At 39.7% G+C, this 18919-nt stretch overlaps 1 non-coding gene across 1 annotated transcript; it reads right to left on the minus strand.

Moving 5' to 3' along the window:
- Positions 1 to 7483: 7483 nt before the first annotated feature.
- On the minus strand, positions 7484 to 7602 carry LOC133382465 (5S ribosomal RNA). Its single transcript, XR_009761973.1, has one exon. It is a non-coding gene; the product is annotated as a 5S ribosomal RNA (ribosomal RNA).
- Positions 7603 to 18919: the final 11317 nt, after the last annotated feature.

The following is an 18919-nucleotide window of genomic DNA, read 5'->3' on the forward strand; positions in this document are numbered from 1 at the left end:
GTGTGGGGATTTGAACCCTGGCCTCCCAGGTCGTAGTCCTAGGATAAGTAAAAATGACCATAAGGGAGGGGGAGGGGGAGAGGGAGAGGGAGAGGAGGAAGGAATGGATTGGAAGGGGATGGGGGGAGGGGTGAAGGAAGAGGGATGGAAGGGGCAAGAGGGAGGGGATAGGAGGGAGGAGGGAGGGAGGGCAGGTTTGATCATTTGCATGCTTTTTTACTTCATTGGGATTTACTCCTGTTCAATCATGCTTAGGATACACAAAACTGACCTGGGGAAGGAGAGGGAAGTAGGAGGAGAGCAGGAAGGGAGAGGGAGGAGATTGGGTGGGTGGGCACTGGGCAGAGGGGAAGCCTCTTTCCTTTCCAAAAGGAAAACATTGTGAACAGTATTATTCTTTTTCAGGGTTTCCCCCCACCTCTTTATTTTACAGCAGGCACATGTAGCCTCCTACCCAAATTTAAACCAAAACTGTCCCTGGCCACATCCACACCAGACCTTTATTTCACTTTACATAGTCATGGCTTCTCCCAAAGAATCCTGGGAAGTGTAGTTAGTGAAGGGTGCTGTGAGTTGCTAGGAGATGCCCTGTTCCCCTCACAGAGCTTCAATCAGAGCAGCTGACTGTTAAATCAGTCTGGCCGCTGGAGCTCTGTCAGGGGCATAAGAGTCTCCTCTCAGCACCCTTCACAAACTACCCAGGATTCTTTGGGGAAAGCCATGACTGTCTCAAGTGAAATCAAATATTGGTGTGGGTGTGGCCCCCTGATTAGGCAAGCCCAGAAGCTGTGAGTCTGGCTTTTAGAACACTGACAGTTGGTTCTTACTGAGCACACCTGACATTATCATTGAGTTCAATGCAAACTTTCTTAACTTAATTAAAAATCAGCCAGGCATTTTTTAAACCTTTAAACTGCAGAAGATGAAGGTCAGAGTATGGGGCAAGGTCAGTAATAAGATTACATGTACTCTGTGAACATTGCTGATTTTTAATTAATTTCAACAGATTATGAGAGCTCTGACATTGATTGATTGTTTATTCAGAAGTCAACAGACCTTTAAGCCAATGAATAACATATATACATGGATGCAAACATAAAATATTAAAATATTAAAATACAATATAACAAGGAATATAAAACTTGTATATAGTGTAAAGATGACAGTAACAATACAATATCAGAACTAATTTAGTCTGTTTCTCTATAGGCCCAACTCCAGAACATCTATACACCATAAATAAATTTAGGCTAAAATTAAATTGTTTATCAAATAGAGTTGCAGGGCCAAGTTCAAATTTGGTCCTCTGTATTAAAAACATCCTAATTTCTTCCTTTGCTGAATGGCCAGGTTTATAAATTTGGCCACAGTTAGGGTGATGTTTTCATTGTAACCCTGTAAAAGGGTTATTAATAGAGCGTCATATGATCGTCCAGGGTATTTTGACAGAATTGGGCGGAGAAGATCTGTCCTGATTTTTTTATAAAATTTACAGGAAAATAATACATGAAAAATAGTCTCAATTTCTGAGTCACTACAAAGACAGTACCTATTCATACTCGGAATTTTTTTAAACCTACCAGATAGAAAATTAGATGGTAGAACATTGAAACGGGCTAATGTGAAAGCCCGTCTATATTTGGGGACCGTTAACCAATATTGGTATTTCATCCCTACTGGATTAGGAACAATATTAATACCCAGAGCCCTCGGGCAACAAGGGCCTTTTGTCGAACTGAGTAGGATCTGGTTATCAATATTGGTAAGTCTAAGTTTAACCGTCGCCCTGGCCTTATTGAAATCCATTGCTAAAAGTTCGGGGGGGTGGAGGCCCATCTGTAATAACTTTTCCATTACCTTCCCTGACCATGTTTCTTTTGATAAAGGGTCTTTTAAAAAGCAAGACAGGTAGGATTCAGGAGATAATACTTTGCAACAGAGGATCCAGAAATAGATAGTATGTGTCCATAATATGCAAGACAAGGAATTCAACCCGGCTTCTAACAATAAAGACGCTCCTGATACACAGCCAGGGACTCCAAATAGAGATCTCAGTACGGAATGTATTGTTCCATCCAGTTTCCCTTTATAGTATGGGAACCAGACGGGAGCCCCATAAGTCAGCATTGGAATAATTTTAAATTTAATAAGCCTTATAGCAGCCGGGATATAATTTCCTCCGTTGGTGAAATAGAATCGTATTATAGCTCCTAATTTTTTATTTGCCTTGGCTTTTAAATTAAGTATATGCGTATTCCAAAGACCTGACTCCTGGAACCAGATTCCCAAGTATTTGTATGAATTTACCTGTTCAATTTTTATTTGACCCAACTTCCAGTTATGTCTAAGTTTCCTTCTTGAAAATATCATAACCTTGGTCTTAGCGTAGTTTATCTCTAGAGTATTTTTGTCACAATAGATTTTAAATCTCTCAAATAATCTGTTGAGTCCTAGGCGAGTTTGAGATATTAATACTGTGTCATCGGCATATAATAAAATTGGGGCCTTTGCTGTGCCTATTTTGGGGGCATGGAATTGGGTATCCTCCAGAATGGTGGGAAGATCCGCCAAATATAGGTTAAACAGCATAGGGGCTGGGACACATCCTTGTCGCACTCCCTGTGTAGATGGAATTTCACTAGTGAGATGTCCCAGATGGGAGCATCGAATCTGAATTGTGGTATTTTGATATAATGTTACTATCAATTGAAGTAATCTCTTTTCGATATGATATGATTCTAATTTATTCCACAGACATTCGCGAGAAATAGAATCGAATGCTGCTTTTAGGTCTATAAACGCGACATACAATTTGCCACGATTTGGTTTAGTATATTTGGCTACTAGTTGTGACAGCAATAGACAATGATCTACCGCAGACTGACCTGATATAAAACCTATCTGTGCTTGGTTTAAAATGTTGTTAGATTTGACCCATGTTTTCAAGATTGTGCTCAGAAAGGTAGCATATACCTTTCCCACCACAGACAATAGGCTGATGGGTCGATAGTTGTTTGGATCGTCTCTAGGTCCTTTCCTATGTATTGGAATTATGTAGGCCTTAAGCCAAGAGGTAGGAATTCTTCCGGTACTGTTAATTATAGTGAAAAGAGTAGCAAGCCTAGGTGCCCACCAGGTAATGCCGCTTTTGAGAAGATCTGGAGCAATCCTGTGTGGCCCAGCTGCTTTACCATTTTTTAGCTTCGCAACTATTTCGACAACCGTTTCAGAATCAACTAAGACCCATTCTGGTGTTTCACTAGGGTCTATTAAGATAGGTGGAGTATTTATCATTTCTGTGGTGTTAAACAACTTACTGTAGTGTGATTCCCATATTTCTGCAGTAATAGCATTGTTATTGCAAGCAACTTGGTTGGAAAAAGTACCAGAAACAATCTGCCAGAATAGTTTGGAATTGCGAGTGACAAGCGCTACTTCAAGCATTTGAAGGATTTTCTTATTTCCTCCTGCTTTTTTTTATTTATAAGTTTCTTGTACTCTTTTCGTAATTTGTAGAAATTAGATGGTAAGGTTCTTTCATTATTCCGTCTATAATTACAGTAGACTAGCCTAAGCGCCTTTTTTTGCAATTTACATTCCTTATCAAACCAATTATTCTTTGGAATCCTATGAGAAGAAGGTCTAGATGGGCTATGCGCGTATAACTCTAAAGTAATCAGACTAACTAATTGCTCATAAATAACTAAACCTTCTGGGGAGAATCCTGAAGAATCAAGCAAAGAAGTCAGGTTTGTAATCTGTGGAGATTTTAGGAGGTGTTCAAATTTTTGAAATATCTGGGGAGACCAATTAGCCCTTTTGTATATAGCCGACGCTGATGGATTTTCGCGTAACTCGGGTTGAATTGATAAATGGACATTCCTTCCTATATTAAAATAATATTCAAGGGGTAGATGGTCACTATCCATTCGGTCAGCAACCGTAAAATTATGCCCATAAGTCGTTTTTATGAGGAATAATTATATAGTCCACTACACTTGATCCATGAGAGGAGTGGAAAGTGTATTCTCCCCAGTCATCTCCGTGTGAACCGTTTAAAATATATAGTTGATGATTTGCAAGGAATTGAAGAAGGACAATTCCGGCTAGATTCATTATTTTATCTTTCGAATGTCGAACATTATGTATAATATGTTTTCTGTCTACGTTTGTAAGTGAGCCTAGTTGCAAAGTATTAATTGAATTAGTGGCTGTTCTTGCGTTAAAATCCCCAGCAAGTATTGGATACGCTTGTGGGAAGCTTTGAGTGGAATATTCATATATAGACTCAAAATTTAACCAACTTGATATAATATCCTCTCTGTTCAAAGAAGGGGAAAACTAAACGTTAAAAATTAAAATTGGCATTGCTGACAGTTTAAATTCTAAGTGTAGTACAGCTACCATAAATCCAGTTTGTGTGATCCCTAGATTGTTAAGTTCTGTAATTTTTACTTCCAATTTGGTTGAAACCAAGGTACACAGACCTTGCCTAGCCCTCCTTTTTTTGACCTTGGGTAGAGCCGGGATAACAAAGGTGGAGAAACCATTAATATGAATCATCTCTTCGCTCCAGGTTTCCTGGAGAAGAATTACGTCGAATTTGTTTAGGTAATCCTGAAATCCTGGAATTCTAAGTTTTGATTTCCACCCTGCGATGTTCCAGGAAAGTATTTTTAAAGGGTAGGGTCGAGTACCACTCTGTCAATTTAACTCTTGAATACCCTCTATTAAAGAGGGGGAAACCACGCAACAATTCTTCAACATTACGTTTTGACTTGTCTTTGGTGAAGAATCAGCAGATAATTGTTTATTCATAGTTAGGCCCAATTCATGAGGTTCCAGGTATCGTGACGCCAGCCAATTAAAGGAGGATATTCTATGTGTAGAGAAGTCATAGTAAAATTCGCCATGGGAGGAATTCACTGGTCTCTTTTGTTGCGGAAATTTGTTGTTATGGTTATCCGACTCGGGCAATTGTAAGTCTCTCGCTTTATATACAACTATATCTGGCTCAATTTCGTTGATATGGTTTTTGTCAGATGGTATGTCCGTTTTTAAGTCCAAACCTATTATATCTTTGTTTAAAGCTTTTTCTTTTTCTTTTAACATGTTCCAAGATGTAGATTGTCATTGTTGTTGGGATATTTGTTGTGAAACTGGTGAAGATGGCCATGCTGTCTCAGCGTCTCGCCAATGTTTTTGTATTGTTTTTTTAGCAGGTTTGACTTTTTCGCATTCCATTGTGTTAGATGGCGTCTTCACAGGCTCCTGCAGGTGCAATATGGCCAGATGAGCGGCAAGGGCTTCAAATCTCACCAAAATCTCTGATCTTTGTGTGTGAGGTAAGTGACTGAAGGAGAGTAACAGCGATTGTTCCTCTTCTATTTCATCTAAAAATCCGTTCGTAAGTAATGGCTCACTACTTAATAATAATTTGGCAGAGCTTTCTTGAGATTTTTGAACTGAGTTGTCATTTTTTACAGATTTTTCTGTTTTCTCAGTTTCCATATGTATGTTTAAATTAGGATTAAAATAGGAGTGAGCTTCGATTTGGATTTTTTTATTCTGCTGAAAAGTATGCGATGGAGGTGTAGATAAAAAATTTTGGGGGCCTGTTTTAAATGACTCTGGTGATTCTAAATTAATCAATGGACTATGAATCCACTGTTTCTCAGGCCGTTGTTGTTTGAAATAAGTGTCATTCATAAGCTTCAGTTGATGTGCCTGGTTTTTTAAAATTCTAGTGACAGTTATACCCTGTTTGGCCAATTCAGCCTTGTTATAACGAATATACTCTGCCGTTTTACGCGAGTTAAATGAGATCAAGGCTCGTGCCTTTTGGCCATTGTGATATAAGTACTCCACCTGTTTTATTTGGTAGGGTTTTAATGGCACTAATAGGGCATTTTGTAGTATTTTGTTTAGGTGTCGTTTCCTTTCGTCAAGGGGAATAAAGCCTCTAGGTTTGGGGTAGTTCAGAAACGCCAATTTACAGATGTTTAGAACCAAATTCCACTGAGCAGAAGATTTCGTTGTTTTATTATCATGCTTTACTTCCACTTGCTCTTTCTCTTTCTCGAGCGCATCATGCCACGGGTCTTGTTGAGGAATATACTCGATCTTCCTAGGGTTGAAGGAATGGTTACTTGCAAAGGGAAGGATCAGAGATGAGTTGTAGGGTATTTCATCATCAAGTTGATTAAATTTATTATTTTCGTTAGGTTTTTCTTTGAGAGGAGTGATTTCCTTCTTTCCATAATCAGGTTGTTTTTTATCTAAGAGTTCAAAGAGTCTCTTGAAATTCATTTTGTTTCCTTTAGGACGCTTTTGAGATTTTATATTTTTGCTTTTTTTAACTTTTGAGGTGCTCCGTCTAGGTCTTCTATTGAGGTTAGTCACTTTTGTCTTAGTTTGTTCCTTTCTGGGAGGAATCTCCGGTATGTAGATGGATGTAGTATCTTTAGTAGTATCTTTATTTTCCTTTAACAAGGTAGGAATAGTTAGTGATTTTTGTTGTAGTTCCACTAATATCATTAATAACTTGTTGCATTCGCTTAGAAAAGTCTTGACATTTTCCAATTCTGTCACAAACATGAAAAGCCACCCTTTCAAGGAAAAATCTTGTCTAAGGTAGAAATCCGGCTCCGAGATATAAGCATTAATTCCTTCTTTGACTGTTAAATGCTCCTTTGAAGCAGCCTCTGGTTGAATAACAGGCTGTTCTGCCAGGCTTGTCTGTAATATATCACCATTATCTGCTAGGGGGCTTTTTCCAGATTGTAGATTATTATTTGTTGAAGGTTCCTTTCCTCTTTTATCTGGAGGAGTCATTACATCAATTGCCAGCTGTCTTTCGGCCATTTCTATTTCCTCAGCTAAGCTTAAAGCAACATGCTCCGAACTCGTATCTTGGAAGAAGCTCTTAGTGTTTATAGACCAGTCCAGAATAGAGGATTCTAGTGGTAATTTACATTCCCCCTGATAAGGTTGAGATTTAGTAGAGAAGAAAGAGGTGATTTTCGTTTGAGTTTTACAAGCCTTAGTTGCCGTATCGGTTGACGTCTGAGTAGAAGGAGTGGGCGACAAATCTTTCTTCCTTCTCTTAGATTTCCTAACGGGGAGACTTTCAGGACATAATGGAATGCCCAGAGTTTTCCGTCCTTTCCTTGTCAATGCCATATAAAACACCAGGTTGTACTTTTATCAACCGTTTCTCTGGCGGAATAGGGGGCAGTATAAAGAGTATAACGAGCTAAGGAGTATGTTATCAGCAGCTCTGCCAGTAGTTAGGCTCTCTTTTGCTATAATTATGTCTGGTAACTATCCTACAGAGTATCTGTTCCACTCTTAGGTTTTCTCTTCTCAGTGAATAGCTTAGTTGTTTTGGTTAAAACTCTAGCAAACAGCAACAAAAATACTTATCGTATCAGAGCTCTTTCACCGAGCTGCCTACCCTGGCGGCCATCTTCCATCCTCCTTTAGCCTACGGCACCCGGTATTCCCAGGCGGTCTCCCATCCAAGTACTAACCAGGCCTGACCCTGCTTAGCTTCCGAGATCAGATGAGATCGGGCGTGTTCAGGGTAGTATGGCCGTAGATGAGAGCTCTGACAGAAAAAAGTCCAAAACGGGTTTGGTATTTCTCTCTGTTTTTACACTTTGAACTCTTGATTCTCTCTGACTGTTTTGTGTATCACCATGAAAATTTAGAGGGTTGTTAAGCAAGCATTTCTGAGTTCAGGACTACAAGTTTTGTAAGGTTTTGTTTTGAAATGAGCTTATGTGAAGCATCAGAATGGCATGGGGGTATTTTCAATTTAACATTGTGGAATGCAAAAAATCCATGCTGACTATAGTATACAGCCACTCTTGTGGCTGCATAACAAGACTTTAAAAAACTCAACAATCTGCTTTGAGATAGCTTTAAAGAAAAATAACACTGCTTATTTTCACCTAGAATTATTTTCATTGCATCAATTTAAGCTTGTACTATAATTTAAGGTTACACTGTGAGTCATTTTGTAAACTGCTAATGCCTTTTCTGCTTCTATAATATTGTTATGAGCATGGGGGTTAGAATGGATGATTCCTGTGGGTCCCCTTTCCAGCATCTGATTTGGAATCCTGTGCCTTGGGGCTGGCTCTGCTGGCCAGATGAATTTCTTTTGTTAAACAAATAGAGTGGCCAGGTAGGATAATGGGTCTATCAGTTGCCCAGCAACTGGTGAAATGGTCCAAGAAGATCCTTTTGTCATTGAAACTCTTCAGGAGAGCCTTCCCCTCCTTCCTGGCTGCTAGCAGACATTTGTGCTTTGAGTGTTTTTAGTTGTGTCTAGAGAATGGCTGGGGCTGCAGGCAGGCAGAGAGGCTATCTCTCTGCACCATGGCATTTGGGGTGCCTCCTGTAACCCTGATGGAAAAACTGGATATTGGACTGCTGATGCCTTCAACCCCTCCATCCTAAGCTCAGGTTGGAATGTGTGTAAATAAATAAACCATATTTCATAAAGACACCGCAGTCTCTGCTGACCTTCTTCCCAAAGGAAACCAAACCCTGGAGGAGCACAGGGACCCCTGAAATCTCACAGCTCGGAGATTGGGGAGGCGCACAACAATATTCTACTACAACATTTTAGCTATATACCTATGTGCCAAATTTATGTCAATTGCATGAAAGAGGAAAATGGGGATCCTGTTTCAATGTTTGGAAGTAAGCAACAATGTCATTCTATGGAAACTTTAATTAGAAATCATTAACTGTTGATAATGCCTTTAAAAGACTGAAAGCATTACCTTTGTGAAAATAGCATCTAGGCGTGTGTCATTCACATGCTAGACAAGCTTTTAGATTTTGTTCAAGAGAAGTTAAGGTGACAGTATGAAAGCCAAAAATATCTATTTTCTAGTCCTCCATTCCTCAGTTTAGAGAGCTCCTTATTGCCAGCACTCTCCAGTCAAGTAGATTCTATTTTTCCAAAACCAGGGGTGGTATCTAAATAGCAGGGTTTTGAGAAAGTCCTTTTCAAAGGATGTTAGCTATTTGTTCTATATAGTTTTCTGCAGACACTGCACATTGCTACTGAAAACTTTCTATGAGTTTCCAAACACATATTTCCTAACTATTATAATTAAGCAATTAATTGCCTTTTACATGTGTGTCATGGCAATTTAAAAACATCATAAAAACAGCTAATACAGTACAAAAATAACTGAATATCATTTTTAAAGCAACAAATGAAAATTCAAGGCAGAGACCTTTTCATCCACCTATATCTGAGGCAAATCCTAAAGCTATTAGAGAAAAAGAAGGTGCGCCATATGACAAAAATAAGTTATTTAATAGTAAAAAGTCAATGGTTCAAGCAAGCAAAGGGTCTGCAGGAAACAGGACAGAATCATATCAGTCTTATCTACTTGGGAATTCTTTTCTAAGTAAAGACAGGAGAGCAGAAATCATTCAGACAAGATATATAAGACACTTTTAACAAGCCAACTTAATGTATAGATTAAAAACAACAGTCCAAATTGTTGGAATTTGAGCTGAATGTATATTTATGTCAACAGGCATTTTCCTGTCTAATGTTTTATATATATATATATGGGTCTTTCCATTTCTAGTTAGGTGTAAGTCCCATTGAGTACAATAAGATTCGGTACCAAGTCAGTATGTATAGGAGAACAGCCTTAGTTATCTTTTGAAGTTATCGTTTCAAACAATGTTGTGAGACATCTCAAAGACTATTCAGTTGAAAACCACAGTATAATAAATATATAACTAAATTGGTTCATGGATGTCTTGATAGCTTCACACTTCCTACATCAACTAGAACTGCATGTTGTTTTCAACAGATTTTGTTAAAATCGCAACACAAAAAATATTCAATATATATGTGGACAAGAACTTGATTTACAATAAAGCCAATTAAAATCTTGTCTGCCCTTTAAGAAAAAGATATTCAGTTACTCAAAGCAATTGTAGATTGAGTTTAAAATCAAGGGGGTTATGTTCCAATTCCAGTAATGATTTGAATCGAATGCTGATGAAAGTTAAAGAGGAAAGCACAAAAGCAGGACTATAGCTGAACGTCAAAAAGACTAAAGTAATGACAAGAGAAGATTTATGTAACTTTACAGTTGACAATGAGGACATCGAACTAGTCAAGGATTATCAATACCTTGGCACAGTCATTAACCAAAATGGAGACAATAGTCAAGAAATCAGAAGAAGGCTAGGACTGGGGAGGGCAGCTATGAGAGAAGTAGAAAAGGTCCTCAAAGTCAAAGATGTATCACTGAACACCAAAGTCAGGATCATTCAGACCATGGTATTCTCGATCTCTATGTATGGATGTGAAAGTTGGACAGTGAAAAAAGTGGATAAGACAAAAATCAACTCATTTGAAATGTGGTGTTGGAGGAGAGCTTTGCGGATACCATGGACTGCGAAAAAGACAAATAATTGGGTGTTAGAACAAATTAAACCAGAACTGTCACTAGAAGCTAAAATGATGAAACTGAGGTTATCATACTTTGGACACATCATGAGAAGACATGTTTCGGTAGAAAAAATAATGCTGGGAAAACAGCAGGGAGTAGAAAAAGAGGAAGGCCAAACAAGAGATGGATTGATTCCATAAAGGAAGCCACAGACCTGAACTTACAAGATCTGAACAGGGTGGTTCATGACAGATGCTCTTGGAGGTTGCTGATTCATAGGGTCGCCAAAAGTCATAGTTGACTTGGAGGTACATAACAACAACAACATGTTCCAATTAAAAAGTTGTTTTGTAATGTTTACTAAATTACTCCATATCCCAGAACTTTGGGATATCCTAGTCTTTGGCGCCATTACACTTTTTGGTGGTTGTTGTCCCCCCCCCTTGCATAGAATAGTATGAAGTCATAAACTTAATTTAACTTAATTTGCTTCATTGGCTTCATCCAGCGGGCTCTTCTTATGTTCACTCATCCCCTGGCCATCTTGAAAATGCAATAAGCACAAGAAAAAGCCTGCACCCCACCCATGAGAATTTTCATCCATTTTTTCCACTACCCTTTCATAGTGTGTTTGAATGCAATTTCTTTTCTTATTACTGTAATTGATGGATAATGGTTCAAAGAATGTAGAATTTTTTAAAAGTTTTTCAAACTTACGACTGTTCCTTAACCTCCTCCACAGCCATCTTGAGTGTTATTTTCACTATAGACCCTACTTTTTTCTATCCCTAAAGATATAAAGCTGAGAACCTGAAATGTCTATTTCATACTTTCCAGGTTTTCTCCAGATGAATGATATTGGAAAGAAGATAGGCAATTTTTGAACTTGTCATGCTTATAAAAGAAATTATTTGTGAATTTCCTTTCATTTGAAGTCGACAAATAAATTCCTGTGTATACTCTCCTGATGCTCCTGTCAGTACCTTAGAAGCATTGCTAGGCAGACTTGTCAGATATTCTGATGTCTGTCTCTGGACTCCTAGAAGATTACTTTATATCAGGCCATTTGTCAAAATGATTTGTGGCCTCATTAAAGGACTTCGGTCAGTATCGAATTCTACATCTGAGCTACACTTTGTATGTTCCTTTCTTTAGCAATAGGTCTTTTTTAGTGTCATTCTGTTGTCTCTTCTTATGAATGTAAATAAACAGAAAAATATCATTAAAAAGTCAGCATGTTGTAGTCATTTTGGCTACGAACAGATGGTCACAATTGTTGATGAGAAAATAAACAAGAATTCTGTATAAAACAAGAATTACTTCTCCATAGGCTGCTTTCACATACATTTGGGTCTAATGTTATTTTCCATCTTTCTTTTAAATTTTGTCTTCTGGTATTTGTGGCACCGTCAAGTGATGTGCTGGCAAACTAACTGAACAGGTCTGTATAAATCATTTTGCCCCACATTTCAGTTTGCATTTACATTGTGAAATTTAGCGTTGCACTATTGAATGTAATAGGAAAAAGAATGGAGGGCTTTCAAGCAAGGAGCAACATGGAGTCAAATCTTCTTCAGAAATATTGGAAACCAAGTAAGGAAATGAGTCAGTAAATCAACACAATGTAAGATTTCAAACATAATTAAGATTGCTTCCACATGGGGTCTGTATATCACATAGAGGTAATTCCAATTCTGTTTTTGTGTGTGTGATATTGGCACGTTAGCTTCCACACTTCCTTATTTTCCACTTATGGATATTCATTGCTATTCAGCTGGGTAGAGCTAAACACAATGTATCTGTGCTGTGTTTTTTATCTCTCAATCCAGTCATTCCCTACCTGCCTTCCACCACTCTTTTCCATTCTGTAAATGCACACAGGCATTTCTGTACCTGTGTGCCTGCACCTTTTATCTATATCATACCCAAAGGGCAGTAGAACAGATATTACCAGCCTTTAGTTATCATGTTTCACAGCAGGCAAAATGGAACCTTGTGCTTGGTGATGGTGCTGAGTAATACTCATTTCTATTTGTTTTTTTGGGGAGGTAGATTAATATTCAGGTCTTAATATTAAGTGATAATTAGCTATATCAATCTGTTCTTTGATCTGGCAAGATGGGGAGTGGTGATATTCAGGGGGGAAAAGGATATTGTAGGATCCTGTAGTAGCACAACCACACTTCCCCCTGCCCCCCCAAAAAACACACAGCAGCAATAAAAAAACAAAAACCAGAGACCTGCGAGACCATGAAGGTCACTAAGTGACCTTGAGCAAGTCATTGTCTCTTAGCCTAACCTACCATATAGGATTGTTGTAATGATAAAATTGGGAGAGGGAGAAACATGTTTGTATGCTACCTTGAACCTTATTGGAGGAAAGGTGAGGTATAAATGTAATAAATAAATAAATACAGAGATTCTGATAAAGACATCTTGCACAAGACCACAATATTAAAAATTAAACAAAAAAGATGCTGATGAATGTTCTGCGAATGTTCTCTAAAGTCATTCTCCACATGAATTATGTGGTGGTCTTGAGACAACATGCTCCTCCTAACCAGGTTGTTGGAATTCAGACATTCCTTCACCATGTGGTAGTCAGTGGAAATAGACATGCTTGTATCATTTGTGCTCAGGTGAGGAGCAAACGGAAAGGGGATTCGGTGATAAACAAACCAAAAGATAGCTGCTAACTACTCATCAAAAAGAAAAGCACTGACACACTTCCACAGCAGTGACAATTGTGCCTGTATAATGCTTTATTTGTACTTATCAGATTTTCTATAAGGAGAAATCCAAATTATATGTTTTAAAAGTACAGACCGGCATTTTGATGACTATGTCACATGAATGACTGAAAAACTTGCAGGCATCAGCATCACCAATTCAACAAGAACCTGCTCTCTGGAAGCGCTCTAAGACTACACGAAAAGTTAGGTCTTAAACTATAAATTATGGAACAGAAACTGTCTTTCAAACTTAAATCCTTAAGGAAGTAGCATATTACTGCATTGGATTAATTCAGAGCCAATACATCCCTTTTCAGAAGAATATAGTTTGAAGAATTCATACAATGCATAATCAGTGTAGATTTGCAGGAAAGATGTAGGAACAGGACAATATTCCTGCCTGTGGATTTTGCAGCTCAGCATAATGCCTTTAGGTGGCAACCCTGCACCCAGTTACCTGGCTGGAAATGGACTGCCTTAAAGTCGATTCTGGAAATGGAAACGGACTGCCTTAAAGTCGATTCTGACTTATGGCGACCCTATGAATAGGGTTTTCATGGTAAGCGGTATTAAGAGGTGGTTTACCATTGGCTTCCTCTGAGGCTGAGAGGCAGTGACTGGCCCAAGGTCACCCAGTGAACTTCATGGCTGCGTGGGGATAAGATTCCTGGTCTCCCAGGTCATAGTCGACCACCTTAACCACAACTAAGCCTTATTGAACTCATTGGGTTTTACTTCTCAGTAAACATATAAAGAATTGCATTGCTAAGATGGGCTCTTTAATGAAGCAACAAACTTGTGCCCTGATCAACCTATTGCCCTTGTACAGTAAATAGGGGAGAAATTGATTCAGTTTGCATTTTAATCTAATTTCCCCTTCTGAAACAATATGAGAACACAGCTATCATTCGAAATGTGCACTTCTCCAAATTTTGCAATGTAGTTCTCCAGCTACAAAATGTGTATATTATGGGAAATGTGTATGAACATGAATATATTTGTGAAAATAACAAACAAAAATTCATTATATTAGGGGGAAATGCTTGCAAAAATGTGTATACTAGGGGAAATTGCAAAAAAAAAAATTTTTTTACTAAAATGCTGATGACTTCCATCTAAATAAAAATGTAACCGTCATGCTGCAGTCTGTGTCAAGCTATAGCGTGAATGCTTTGCCCCCACCTGCATGCTGCTTGTAGCGCCCGCCACTGCCCCACCTTGGCAAGCAGGCGGTGGTGTTTGTCAAGGGGAGGTGGCGGTGTGGGGCAGAGGCAATGGCAGCAGCAGCAGCCTGAGCAGATGGGTGAGAGGCTGGTCTGTGGCCTCACTGTGCTGTGCAGTGGCACTGTTTGTCTGGACACTGGGAGCAGGAGCAGCACAGGAACAGGCTAGGTAAGCAGGTTGGTGAAGGAAATGGGTGTGCCTGGGTGGGGAGTTGGTAGGGGTGGGTGTGGGTGAGCAGAGCAAGCAGTGGGGCAGAGCCCCCCAATTTTTAAATTAAATTGCAAAATGATGTAGAAATGTGTTGAACTAAACTTAAGAGAAGCCAACACTGACAGATTTGTCCATCCCTAAGGCTGCGGTCATGTTTCACTCCCCAAATCCTTCAGTGGTAGAAAGTTCCAGGCATATCCATTGAAGTGTCAGTTTCATAGTGAGACAAAAGAACTGGAGTTTATGGTATTCTTGTAATATCTGCTCCTTTACAAATATAGAAGTTAAGCATACATCTGGAGAACTGCTTCTTGCCAGGCAATTGGAAACTCAAACTTCTTTCGATTTCAGTGGTCAAAATAAAAACGGCAAAACTATTTCAATCAGGTGTCAGCCAGGAGGTTGTGATGTGGCACAAATTCCATTCACTACAGCTGAATCCAGCAAATCCATGAAGCAAATCTGTCATCTGCCAATAAGCTATGCAACAGCCTAGAGCTAAAGGCATAACCAAAGAACATGCTTACAATAATAGTCTACATCAAATGCTGTAACACAGGTTTACCTCCTTTTCTGCAATAACTAAAAATAGAAATCCAGGCTACATAATTGTGGTGGGAGGGGACTTTGAGAAGTAGATGTAATGCACTCTGATCCAAGGAAATCTCTTCTTAAATTCTTAGTTTTATAGACATCTGATTACAAACATCTGATATTTTAAGATTAGTGGGGGGGTTAAGTGCTAATTTGGAGTACTTGGGGGGGCGCTGGAGGGGATAGGACAGGAAGAGAAAGTTCAGTTGCATGCACAGAAGTCTGGTGTGCAAGCAGAGCTGCATCACTGGATACAGCCCATAATAATTAATGAAATAAGCTCCTCTTTTTATGATATCTACTTTTATCGCTGAGATCTTCTTAATGGACTGTCATGAGTAACTTATTTTATCTTATAACATAGATAAAACATAGCATGTATTTGTATCTATGGCTGTTCATGCAATACTTGGTGGATCAGGGCTATGAAGGCACTGATTCCATAGATGTCTGGTGCTATGAACTGTTTGGTGCTGTCACTGCTTTGAAGAGACTTGTAATTCTGGTCACCATTCCATCCCCAACATCTTAGATATGGAATGCTCTCCTCCAAGAGGCTGTGTGTAAGAGTAGGGTGGAGATGCCTGCTGCCATTCTCCATGGCATTCCTCTTGCGGCCCTATTGGATGAAAACACCATTGGCCCAAGAGACAGCACAAGTGACACATGTTAGAGGGCATGCTCCCACACGCTTTGGGTGTGCCACCAGGAAGACAACAGCAAAAAGGCTCAGAATGGTACAGAGGAAGGAGGGTGGGAGAGGGAGACAAACAGGAGTTTTGGATAGAACCTTGGGAGGTGAATAATTTGGGATTAAGAGGATGTGAGAGGATAGAGTTAAAGAGAACAAAGGAGGAGGACCAGTCAGTTTATAATACACTGGAGGGTCAGAGAAAGGGAGAAGGGTACTGGAGACAGATTACTTAAAGAGCCAGAGGAAGACATCCTGTGCTGAGGAGGAGATCTAAATCCTTGGGCACTCTGAAGTGGGAGAGTGCTGTGGAACTCTGAGGACTCTCCTAAACATAACTTTTTTTGATACTCACTTTGCACCAGCTTTGAAGTCTATATAACATCAAATGAAGACTTATAAAACAATTGCCCAGGCATTCCAGCATATTTTATATATGGTTTAATATTGTTTTATAGCTTTGCTGTCTTTTCTTTATTTTTAGATTTATTTATTATTTGATTTATATCCCGCCTTTCCTCCCAGCAGGAGCCCAGGGCAGCAAACAAAAGTACTAAAAACTTTAAAACATCATAAAAACAAACTTTAAAACACATTAAAACAAAACATCTTTAAAAATGTTTCTTAAAAAAAGTTTTCAAAACATCATCTAAGATTAAAAACATTTTTTAAAAAAGGTTTAAGAACATATTAAAAAGCAATTCCAACACAGATGTAGACTGGGATAAGTCTCAACTTAAAAGGCTTGTTGAAAGAGGAAGGTCTTCACCAGATGCCAAAAAGATAACAGAGTCTAATATTCAAAGGGAGGGAATTCCACAGGGTAGGTGCCGCCACACTAAAGGTCTATTTCCTATGTTGTGCAGAACGGACCTCCTGATAAGATGGTATCTGCAGGAGGCCCTCACCTGCAGAGCGCAGTGATCGACTGGGTATATAAGGGGTAAGACGGTCTTTCAGGTATCCTGGTCCCGAGCTGTATAGGGCTTTGTACACCAAAACTAGAACCTTGAACGTGGCCCCGTAGCAAATGGGCAGCAGTGCAATTCTTTCAGAAGTGGGGTGACATGTTGATGATACCCTGCCCCAATGAGTAGTCTCGCTCCCACATTTTGCACCAGCTGCAGCTTCTGGACCAACCTCAAGGGCACCCCCACATAGACTGCATTACAGTAATCCAGCCTGGAGGTTACCAGTGCATGGACAACAGTGATCAGGCTATCCCGGTCCAGAAATGGCCGCAGCTGTCTTACCAGCCAAAGCTGGTAAAAGGCACTCCTAGCAACTGAGGTTACCTGGGCCTCTAGTGACAAAGATGGATCCAGGAGCACCCCCAGACTACGAACCTGCTCTTTCAGAGGGAGTACAACCCCATCCAAAGCAGGCAACTGACCAATTATCTGAACTCGGGAACCACCAACCCACAGTGCCTCCATCTTGCTAGGATTCAGACTCAATTTATTGGCCCTCATCCAGCCCACCACCAAGTCCAGGCACCGGTCCAGGGCTTGCATGGCCTCTTCCGATTCAGATGTTATGGAGAAATAGAGCTGGGTCAAAGACAGTCACCCAATGCTATTCTCTGAGAACAACCTTGGAAATAGGATCAGAACCACTGTAAAACAGGGCTTCCAATACCCATCTCACCAAGTCAGCCCAGAAGGATACCATGGTCAATGGTATCAAAAGCTGCCGAGAGATCAAGTAAGAATAACAGAGTCACACTCCCCCTGTCCTTCTCCCAATAAAGGTCATCCATCAGGGCGACCAAGGCCAATTCAGTCCCATAACCAGGCCTGAACCCAGACTGGAACGGGTCAAGATAATATGTTTCATCCAAGAGTACTTGCAATTGCTGCGCCACAACCCTCTCAATCACCTTCCCCAAGAAGGGGGTATTTGCGACCGGTCAGTAGTTGTCACAAACCAATGGGTCCAGGGTGGACTTTTTCAGGAGCGGTCGGATCACCGCCTCTTTCAAGGCAGCTGGAACCACTCCCTCCTGCAATGATGTGTTGGCCACACCCTGGATCCACTCAGCAAGCTTTAATAAGCCAAGAAAGGCAAGGGTCAGGAGGACATGTTGTTGGCCACATGAACGCAAGCGCCTTGTCTACGTCATCACACCGCATCAACTGAAACCATTCCCAAGAAGTTGCAGCAGATGTTTCACTGGACACCTCATTGGGGACTACAGTAGATGTGGATGGGGCATCAAGATTGCTACTGAGGTGAGCAACTTTACCCTCAAAGTGCCTTGCAAACAATTCACAGTGGGCCTCCGAAGGGTCTAAAACTCCATTTCCTGGAGTTGATGTCAACAGACCCCTGACAATATGGAAAAGCTCCACCGGACGGCTACTTGAGGATGTGAGGATGTATTTTAGTGAATGTTGCAATTACTTCTGTGGTTTTGATTGTTTTTGTCTCATATTTTGCTTTAAAAATATTTCCATATTCTCCCAAAGCAAGAGATGAAATAATCTGCAGTGAAGAGCAGAATATTATCAACAGGGGTCCTAGGATTGTGGAACAGCTTCCCTCAAGAGATGTGATTATGTATTTATAAAGCTGCTTAGTTAGGGATAGCTTTCCAGTATTTAGAACTTTTGGCTATTCTTTGTTCTGCTTTGAGAAGTAAGTAATAGAACGCAGAATGGTTCTATTACTGCTGTTTTCATATAGTATTGTCTTTATTTTTTTTGATAAATATTGGATTGCAATTAGCCTTGACTTTTTGGGAAAGTAAGATAGGAAATATAAATAAATAAATATAAGAGGTATATAATTTTGAAAAACATGCACTTTGGTCTGATTCAGCAAGACTCTTCTGGTGCTGTTTAGCTATTTTTTCACATTGTATAATGTTTCTCTTACAAGCAACTCAACAAGCTTAGGCTTGACAGAGAAACCCTAATGTGTCCAAAGCCTTCCAGTGAGCTTCATGGCAAAACTGGGATTTGAAGCCAAGTTTCTGGCATCTAAACTCAGTATTCTAGTCACCCTGAGAGATGGTTAAGTCTACAAAC

The sequence above is a fragment of the Rhineura floridana genome, chromosome 3 (genome assembly GCF_030035675.1).
Source record: "Rhineura floridana isolate rRhiFlo1 chromosome 3, rRhiFlo1.hap2, whole genome shotgun sequence".
NCBI lineage: Eukaryota > Metazoa > Chordata > Lepidosauria > Squamata > Rhineuridae > Rhineura > Rhineura floridana.